Genomic DNA, 8,840 nt, shown 5'->3' with positions numbered 1-8,840 from the left:
TTGGAAATTAGATTATACCTTGCAAATAACAAATGAATAACTAGATAACACCATACATGCCCCACTCATTCCAACAATCCACTAACCAAAATTCAATACGCTTGCACACTTGCCTTTCTCCACTAATGTCAACAACACATGCTATGGAATCAAAAGGACTTCAAAGGTTCATAACATTTTGGCTTAGGTAAAGGTAGATAAAAAGACATTTAGGCTTCATTATACCATAAGCACATAAAAAACCAATCAAACAACCCACATTGCATTCAATTACCATCCCCTAATTCACCCACTTTCCATCGATTAAGAACTCATAATCAATGCTCCAACATCATTTTATTTAATTATTCAACACCTTTTTTTTTTTAATCAAATATCAAAATTTAGTGATGTTGCAAGTACTTTTACATTTTACACTTGTCTCAATCAAAAAATTACATCGTTCATCCACTCACACCAATACTTTTTTTTTTTACCCAATTACAATTCGTTCCCCCAAACTTATTTCTAAGCTTATGGCATAATTCACAGGACAGGGAAAAATAATAATTGGTACATTTTTGGCTTAATGAAGTGGTTATACAATCAATCAAACAAGTTAAGGCACAAATAGGCAAACTAGGGATAATAATGATAAGGGTAAGCTTGAAAGGCCCAAACGTTCCAAAAGATTGCCTAAATCATATTCCAAAACACATGTCATCAAGGATTTCTTCTCAAAAGGCCAGCAATGCAAGTTCTATCATTTTCATCAATTCATACCTCAAACCCAAGTAACACATGTATAGCATAATCCACTTATTCACATTTGCAACATATACTAAAATTTCCAAAAGGCATCAAAATTAATCCAAAGAGTGATCAAATCAAGCACACGGTTAAACACAATTTCCATTTGACAAGCGACAACAACGACATTTATACATATCATCGGCTTAACTTTTGACACACACAACAACGAAGATAACAAAAGTAGACAACAATTTTTTTTACTAAACTAAACTAAACTAAAACAGAAAAGTAAGTCCCTCCCCCAAACTTTATTTCACATTGTCCCCAATGTGAACATGACAATCGAAAAGAGAGAAACTTACCTGACAACCCCTCAAAATGGGTTGGGTGGCGGTGGTTGATCATAAGGGGTGAAACACGGTGGTAGGGCAAAGTAATTCTCATCTTCTTCATCCAAAGACCACCGAGACACCAAATTATTCAGCTGCTGAATATGGTTCGCATCATAAGCACTTCGCTGCCCCATATACGTCTGCATATGCATGTTTTGTTGAATAAGGTAATTCAACTGAGCATGAGTGTACTGCATAGCAGGATCCATATGACCACCTAAAACTTCGGGCTCATCCTCACCATCATCGGTCCTTTGTCAGCGGCGACCTCTCCCTCTCGGAACTTGCGGGGCATCATAGGGATGCGGCGGAATGAGGCAATTTACCATGGCCAATCCGACAGGCTTTTGCGGAGGCACCTTCATGTCAGTTAAGTATTGAGGTGCGCCATACGTAACGCAAAGTTCAGTAATGAAATTTCCATGTCCCAACCCGCCAGTAGTGGTACCCTGAATTATATGATTGATACTTTCCTAAATATACCTCCCAATGTTTAGGTTGTACCCTTTTAAAATAGCATATGTCACCTTGAGTCGGTCAATAGGGATGTCAGACAGATGATTGTTGGGAATCAATTGGGCACTCACAAAATAGCACCAAGCACGAGCCACTTGGTTAAGTTCACAGTGATACATACAATTCGGCTCACCATCCTTCAAATGGATTCTTGCTCCAGGAAAACCCAATGTTTCCGCAATGTCAACATAATCTAGATTATTGGCCCCCAGTACCCGCAGCTCTTCTTCTTCCATGGGAAAGTCAGGTACCTCATACAACTGATTAAATGCTGCAAGAGTAACTGGTATCTTCTTGCCTCGCACCATGACAGCATTATTTTCTCTTTCTGGCCAATTAGCAAGGAATTCATATGTCATCGTGTGATTAGCCTTGCCATTACAGTCAACAAACTGGTCCCACTGTCGTCGAGCAATCTCAGCTCGAATAGGCTCATACAGTGGCTGGTTTTCCAGGGGTTCTGAACTAAATTCCATACCTCTTTCTTCAAGAATAGGTTTCCTTGACAACACCACAAACCGTTCTTGAGCCTCTTTGCTCACAAATCTTGAGGTGTCATAATCCGCCCTTGTGGAGACATGAGGAGGGTGAGACGATGAAGCACCTGGAGCATTTACAGGACCATTCTTTGGACCCATTGAGTAAAATAACTCCCAAAATACAAACTTGTAGGATCACTAGAATTTTTGGCAGCACCTCCCCTTGTTTTTAGCACTTCCCAAAATCAGAAAATTTCTTCACAAACCACAATTCTCCAATCCAATTTTTCATAATAGCAACAATATCCAAAATGCACCACTTAATCCATAATAAAACCCAATTAACACTAGATTTTCCAATAACCTAAGGAGACTCATTAAATTGAAAAGATGAGAGGCAAGATCACTTACATTAATGAGAAACCCATTGATAATCCACCATTGTTGTCCAAAGCTTGGAGAAATAAAAAAAAATTTGAGGAAGAGAATGGGATTTTCGGATTAGGGTAAAGATGAGTGGGAAAAATGGTATTCTTGAGGAAATTAGGTGAAAAGAAACAAAGAAAATGATGGGGGAAGTGATTTTTATGGAATGGGGTGAAGAAATTATGAAAAATGAGTGAAATATTGGTGGTTATGGTGGTTGTAGGGTGATTTGGGCGGAGGAGAGGTGGAGAAGATGATGAGAGGCAGATGGGGTATTTTGGAGGGTTAAAAAAAATAGGGAAATTTTTGGGTTATAAATGGTGGCCCGTGTTAGCGCCGCGGCGCTAATGCATATTCGTGTTCCCAGGAGCCGCGGCGCAGGAACAGGGGCCACGGCGCTAATCCAACTCCAATTTTTTGATGTTCTCTGTCAAGAACCTCGCCACGGCGCAAATGCCCTAAGCGTCGCGACGCTACAATATGCGCCGCGACCCTAATTAAAAAAAACAAAAATTTTCTTCTTTTCACGCTTTTCACGGTTTTCTCTTTTTTTTGATTTACACAGAATACAATAAAAATACGAAATAAAAACACTTAAAAATACTAATTGTTCCAAACTTAAAATGCAAAAAAAAATACAATTTGGGATGCCTCCCAATGGCGTTGTCGTTAACGTCATATAGTCGGACGCTGGTTTCCTCTTTACTGCGGCGCCAAGAGGATGACGGACATGGTTTGATCAAACTGACGACCCAAGTAGAGCTTCAATCGCTGACCATTTACTTTAAACTTGCCAGTCTTTTCACTTGTTACTTCGACGGAGCCATAAGGAAACACTTGTGATACCGTGAAAGGACCAGACCATCTCGATTTCAACTTGCCCGGAAAAAGTTTCAATCTTGAATTAAAGAGTAATACCTGTTGACCTGGTTGAAATTCCTTCGTGACAAGGTTCTGGTCATGCCACTTCTTAGTCCTCTCCTTGTAAATCTTGGCGTTCTCATAGGCTTCGTTTCTAAACTCCTCCAACTCGTTCAATTGCAAAAGCCTCTTCTCACCAGCTGCTACCAAGTCCATGTTCAACGTCTTCATGGCCCAAAATGCTCTATGCTCAAGTTCCACTGGAAGATGACACACTTTCCCAAAGACCAACCTATATGGTGACATACCAATAGGTGTTTTGAAAGCTGTTCTGTATGCCCACAAAGAATCATCGAGCTTCTTAGACCAGTCTTTCCTCGAACGTTGTACCGTCTTCTCCAAGATTAACTTAATTTCCGAGTTGGAAATCTCAGCTTGTCCATTACTCTGCGGGTGATAAGGTAATGCTATTCTATGTCTAACTCCATATTTCGCAAGTAACACTTCAAATTGCTTGTTACAAAAATGACTCTCTTCATCACTAATAATAGCTCTAGGAGTACCAAACCGGGTGAAAATGTACTTTTGGAGAAAAGTAAGAACTATTTTACCATCATTAGCATGAGTTGCAGCCGCTCCACCCACTTGGAAATGTAGTCCACAGCTAGCAAAATAAACAGATTGTTGTATGATGATGGAAAAGGACCCATGAAGTCAATACCCCACACATCATACAGTTCCACTTCTAAAATACCAGTCAAAGGCATCTCGTTCCTTCTTGAAATATTACCAGTCCTCTGACAACGATCACATGCCTTGACAAACTCATGAGCATCCTTAAAGAGAGTTGGCCAGAAGAAACCACTTTGTAGAACCTTTGCAGCAGTCCTTGTCCCACCAAAGTGACCTCCACACTGCAAACTATGACAATGATTCAGGATAGAGTACATCTCCTCTTCAGGCACACATCTTCTAATTATCTGATCAGCGCAGTGCTTATAAAGGATTGGCTCTTCCCAATAATAGTTCTTTACCTCAGAAAAGAATTTCTTCAATTGTTGTCTTGTCATGTCAGGAGATGTGATGTTTGCAGCTAGAAAGTTGACATAATCAGCAAACCATGGAACCATCAAACTTTCCTTTAAAGCAAACAACTGCTCATCAGGGAACTCATCATTTATCTGGACTTCCTTCATATTCTGACTCTCTTCTAACTCCAGTCTTGACAAATGATCTGCTACTAGGTTCTCGGTACCCTTCTTGTCTCTGATTTCTAACTCAAACTCCTGGAGGAGAAGGACCCATCGAATTAGTCTTGGCTTGGCATCCTTCTTGGTCATAAGGTATTTGATCGTCGAATGGTCTGTGTACACAATAACCTTATTCCCGATTAAATATGGCCTGAACTTGTCACAAGGGAAGACTATGGCCAACATCTCCTTTTCAGTAGTAGCATAGTTCAACTGAGCATCATTCAAGGTCCTACTAGCATAGTAGATGGTGCGAAAAACCTTGTCAACTCGTTGACCCAACACGGCCCCGACAGCATAGTCACTTGCATCACACATCAACTTGAATGGAAGCTCCCAATTCGGTGCAATGACTATAGGTGCCGAAATCAATTTTTTCTTAAGAGTTTGAAAAGCCTCCATACACTCCTTTCCAAACTCAAAGGGCACTCCATTAACAAGAAAATTAGACAATGGCTTGGAGATCTTTGAGAAATCCTTTATAAACCATCTGTAGAAACCAGCATGACCCAAAAAGCTACGAATCCCTTTTATCGAAACTGGAGGGGGAAAATTCTCAATAGTAGACACCTTGGCTTTGTCTACCTCAATGCCTTCCTGTGAGATATTGTGTCCCAAAACAATCCCCTCCCTAACCATGAAATGACACTTCTCCCAATTAAGCACCAAATTGGATTCTTCACATCGAATCAATACCAACTCCAAGTTCCTCAAACAATGGTCAAACGACGAGCCAAACATTGAGAAATCATCCATGAAAATTTCTATACAATTCTCAACCAAGTCAGAAAAAATCACCATCATACACAGTTGGAAAGTTGTTGGTGCGTTACATAGCCCAAATGGCATTCTTCGGAAAGCAAATGTGCCATAAAGACATGTGAATGTCATTTTCTCTTGGTCCTTTGGTGCAATGACTATTTGATAATACCCGGAGTAACCATCCAAAAAACAGTGATACTCCTGACCCGCCAATGTGTCTAGCATCTGATCAATGGATGGAAGGGGAAAATGGTCTTTCCTTGTGGCCTTGTTGAGCTTACGGTAGTCAATGCATATTATCCAACCAGTAATAGTTCTTGTTGGAATTAACTCGTTCTTTTCATTCTTCACTACCGTCATTCCCCCCTTTCTAGGTACTACCTGAACCGGACTCACCCACTTACTGTCAGAAATTGGGTAAGCCACCCCTGCATCTAACCACTTCACCACTTCCTTTCTCACAACTTCCTTCATTGGCAGATTGAGTCTTCTTTGGGCATCTATGGTTGGTTTGACTCTGTCCTCCATTAAAATCCGGTGCATAACAGTAGAGGGGTTGATCCCCTTGATGTCTGCCAAAGTCCACCTAATGGCCTTCATGTGCTCTCTCAAAATTCTCAACAATTTTTCAGTCTCCACATCATAAAGTGAAGCCAAAACTATAACCGGAAGTATCTTGTTTTCACCCAAAAACTCATACCTCAGATGGTTAGGAAGCACCTTCAGTTCTAACTCCGGGGGCTTCTCAACTGAAGGCAATGACCTTTTTGGCACTGCCCCAAGCTCTTCAAAGTATTTCCTCTTCAATGGCCCATAAGAATTAAGCCATTTTGCGTACTCCATATCTTCATTTCCATCTTGATCACTAACCTCATCTTCAACCAAACTCAACTCAAGAGGATCGTTTATCAGTTTTCTCTCTTCCACTAAGTTACCCATTACATCAACCGAAAAGCAATTGTCACTAGCTTCAGGATAAGTCATGGCCTTGAGCACATTGAATACAACTTCTTCCCCTTGCACTCTCAACTTCAACTCACCCTTCTGAACATCTATAAGTGCTTGGCATGTTGCCAAGAAGGGCCTCCCAAGGATAATGGGAACATTGCTATCCTCTTCCATATCAAGAACTATGAAATCGGCAGGAAAAATAAACTTGTCTACTTTGACAAGGACATCTTCAATTACCCCTCTTGGATGTGCCAACGAACGGTCAGCTAGTTGCAAAGTTACAGTTGTGGGCTTGGCTTCTCCAAGTTGCAATCTCTTGAAAACTGACAATGGCATCAGGTTGATACTAGCCCCCAAATCACAAAGAGCATTTATTCCCTCAATTCTCCCAATAGTGCACGGTATTGTGAAACTCCCAGGATCTCTCAGTTTAGGAGGGAGCTTCTTTTGCAGTATAGCACTACACTCTTCCGTCAATGCCACAGTTTCAAAGTCCTCCATCTTCCTCTTCTTGGACAAGATATCCTTCATGAACTTGACATAGCTCGGCATTTGCTCTAAGGCCTCCGCAAATGGAATGTTGATATGCAGTTTCTTGAATACTTCCAGGAATTTAGTAAACTGATTGTCCATGTTGTTCTTACGGAGCCTTTGGGGGTAGGGAATCTTTATGTGATGCTCAATACTAATTGGTGGCGAAGCTTCTTTTGTTGGTATGCCTTCAGTAGCCTTCTTCTCACTGTGCTTCTTTTCCTCTTATGTCGGTGCCTGTGCCTGTTGATCCTGACCCACTTCTTCAACTGGCTGCTTCTCACTTGGTCCCTCATAATTCTTCCCGCTTCTTAATGTGATTGCCTTGCAATTCTCTTTCGGATTGACTTCAGTGGTGCTAGGCAAGTTACCTTGGGCACGATTAGCCATGAGAGTAGCCAATTGTCCCATTTGGGTCTCCAGATTTCTAATAAAAGACCGAGTTTCAGCCATGAATTGGTTTAGCACATCTGACTGAGCATTAGAATTTCCACCAAAATTTTGTTGTTGTTGATGATGAGTAGGCGGTTGAGGTTGTTGTTGCGGCCTAAATCTCGGTTGAAAGAGCCTCTGTGGCTGTTGTTGGGATGACTGTTGTTGGTTTGAAGATTGGCCTTGCTGATCATTCTTCCAAGAAAAATTGGGATGATTCCTCCACCCTTGGTTGAAGGAATTGGAATAAGGGTTATTGTTGCTCTATCGGGGAAAATTCCCAATAGCTTGAGCTTGCTCCATAGGCATGTTGTTTACATCAGCATACTGACACTGTTCATAGGCATGAGGGCCCCCACATACTTCACACAGAGTCTGGGCCTGTTGCACTGGAGCTGTTATTATATTGCCTTGCAATTGCTTAGTCAAGGCCTCAACTTGAGCAGTCAACTTCGAAATTGCATCCACTTCATATAGATCGGCCACTTTCCTTGAAGAGCTTCTTTCACTTGGCCATTTCTGATTATTCATGGTCATTTCCTCCAACAAGTCATATGCCTCATTGGCGCTCTTTCTCATAAACGCACCACCAGCTGCTGCATCAATGAGTGTGGGAGTAGTACCACACAACCCATTATAAAAATTATGGACTAGCATCCATTTCTCTATTCCGTGATGTGGGCACTTTCTTATCAAATCTTTGAATCTCTCCCAAGCTTCATAAAGAGCCTCATTATCTAACTGATGAAAATTATTAATCTCTCCTCTCAACTTAGCTGCTTTAGCTGGAGGGAAGAACTTGGAGAGGAACTTCAATGCTAGATCATTCCATGTATTGATTGAGTTAGGTGGCAAAGATACCAACCAACTCTTAGCTCGCTCCCTCAGAGAAAATGGGAACAATCTAAGTCTGATAGCATCATCACTAACTCCATTCATCTTAAATGTCTGACAGAGCTCCATGAAGTTAGAGAGATGCATGTTTGGGTCTTCAGTGGGTAGTCCCCCAAACTGGACTGTGGATTGAACCATCTGAAGTATGGCTGGCTTTATCTCAAAATTGTTTGCATCTACGGCAGGTGGTCTTATACAAGACTGGACCCCTGTCATTGTTGGCAACACATAGTCCCTCAGGCTACGGTTGGGTGGATTCTGACCATTAGCCGGGTCTTCTACGGCACCCCCATTATTACCGTTGTTGGCCATAACTTCCTCTTGCTCAATCCTTTGTACAACTCTTTCCAACCTTTTGTTTCTTCTGTTCTGCCGGCAAGTCTTCTCTATCTCAGGGTCAACAGGCACTCTTGCAGTTGGTCCTTGACGTCGCATAAACCAATGGTACCTGAGATGAGACAAGAAGAATTGGACACAAACAAGTTAGCAAAAAGTGAAAAGAAAACCAAATTAGAATTTAATCCAATTAACGCAATATCAACTAAACAATTCCCCGGCAACGGCGCCAAAAACTTGTTGCGGATTTTATTACACGCAAGTGCACGTATCATACA

At 41.3% G+C, this 8,840-nt stretch overlaps 1 non-coding gene across 1 annotated transcript; it reads left to right on the top strand.

Annotated features, from left to right (window-relative positions):
* The first annotated feature begins 7,999 nt into the window (after positions 1-7,999).
* Positions 8,000-8,106, top strand: LOC133793086 (small nucleolar RNA R71). Its single transcript, XR_009874547.1, has one exon. It is a non-coding gene; the product is annotated as a small nucleolar RNA R71 (small nucleolar RNA).
* The last annotated feature ends 734 nt before the right edge of the window (positions 8,107-8,840 follow it).

Source organism: Humulus lupulus, chromosome 7, assembly GCF_963169125.1.
Source record: "Humulus lupulus chromosome 7, drHumLupu1.1, whole genome shotgun sequence".
NCBI classification, from domain to species: domain Eukaryota; kingdom Viridiplantae; phylum Streptophyta; class Magnoliopsida; order Rosales; family Cannabaceae; genus Humulus; species Humulus lupulus.
This window is presented reverse-complemented; position numbering and strand designations above follow the sequence as displayed.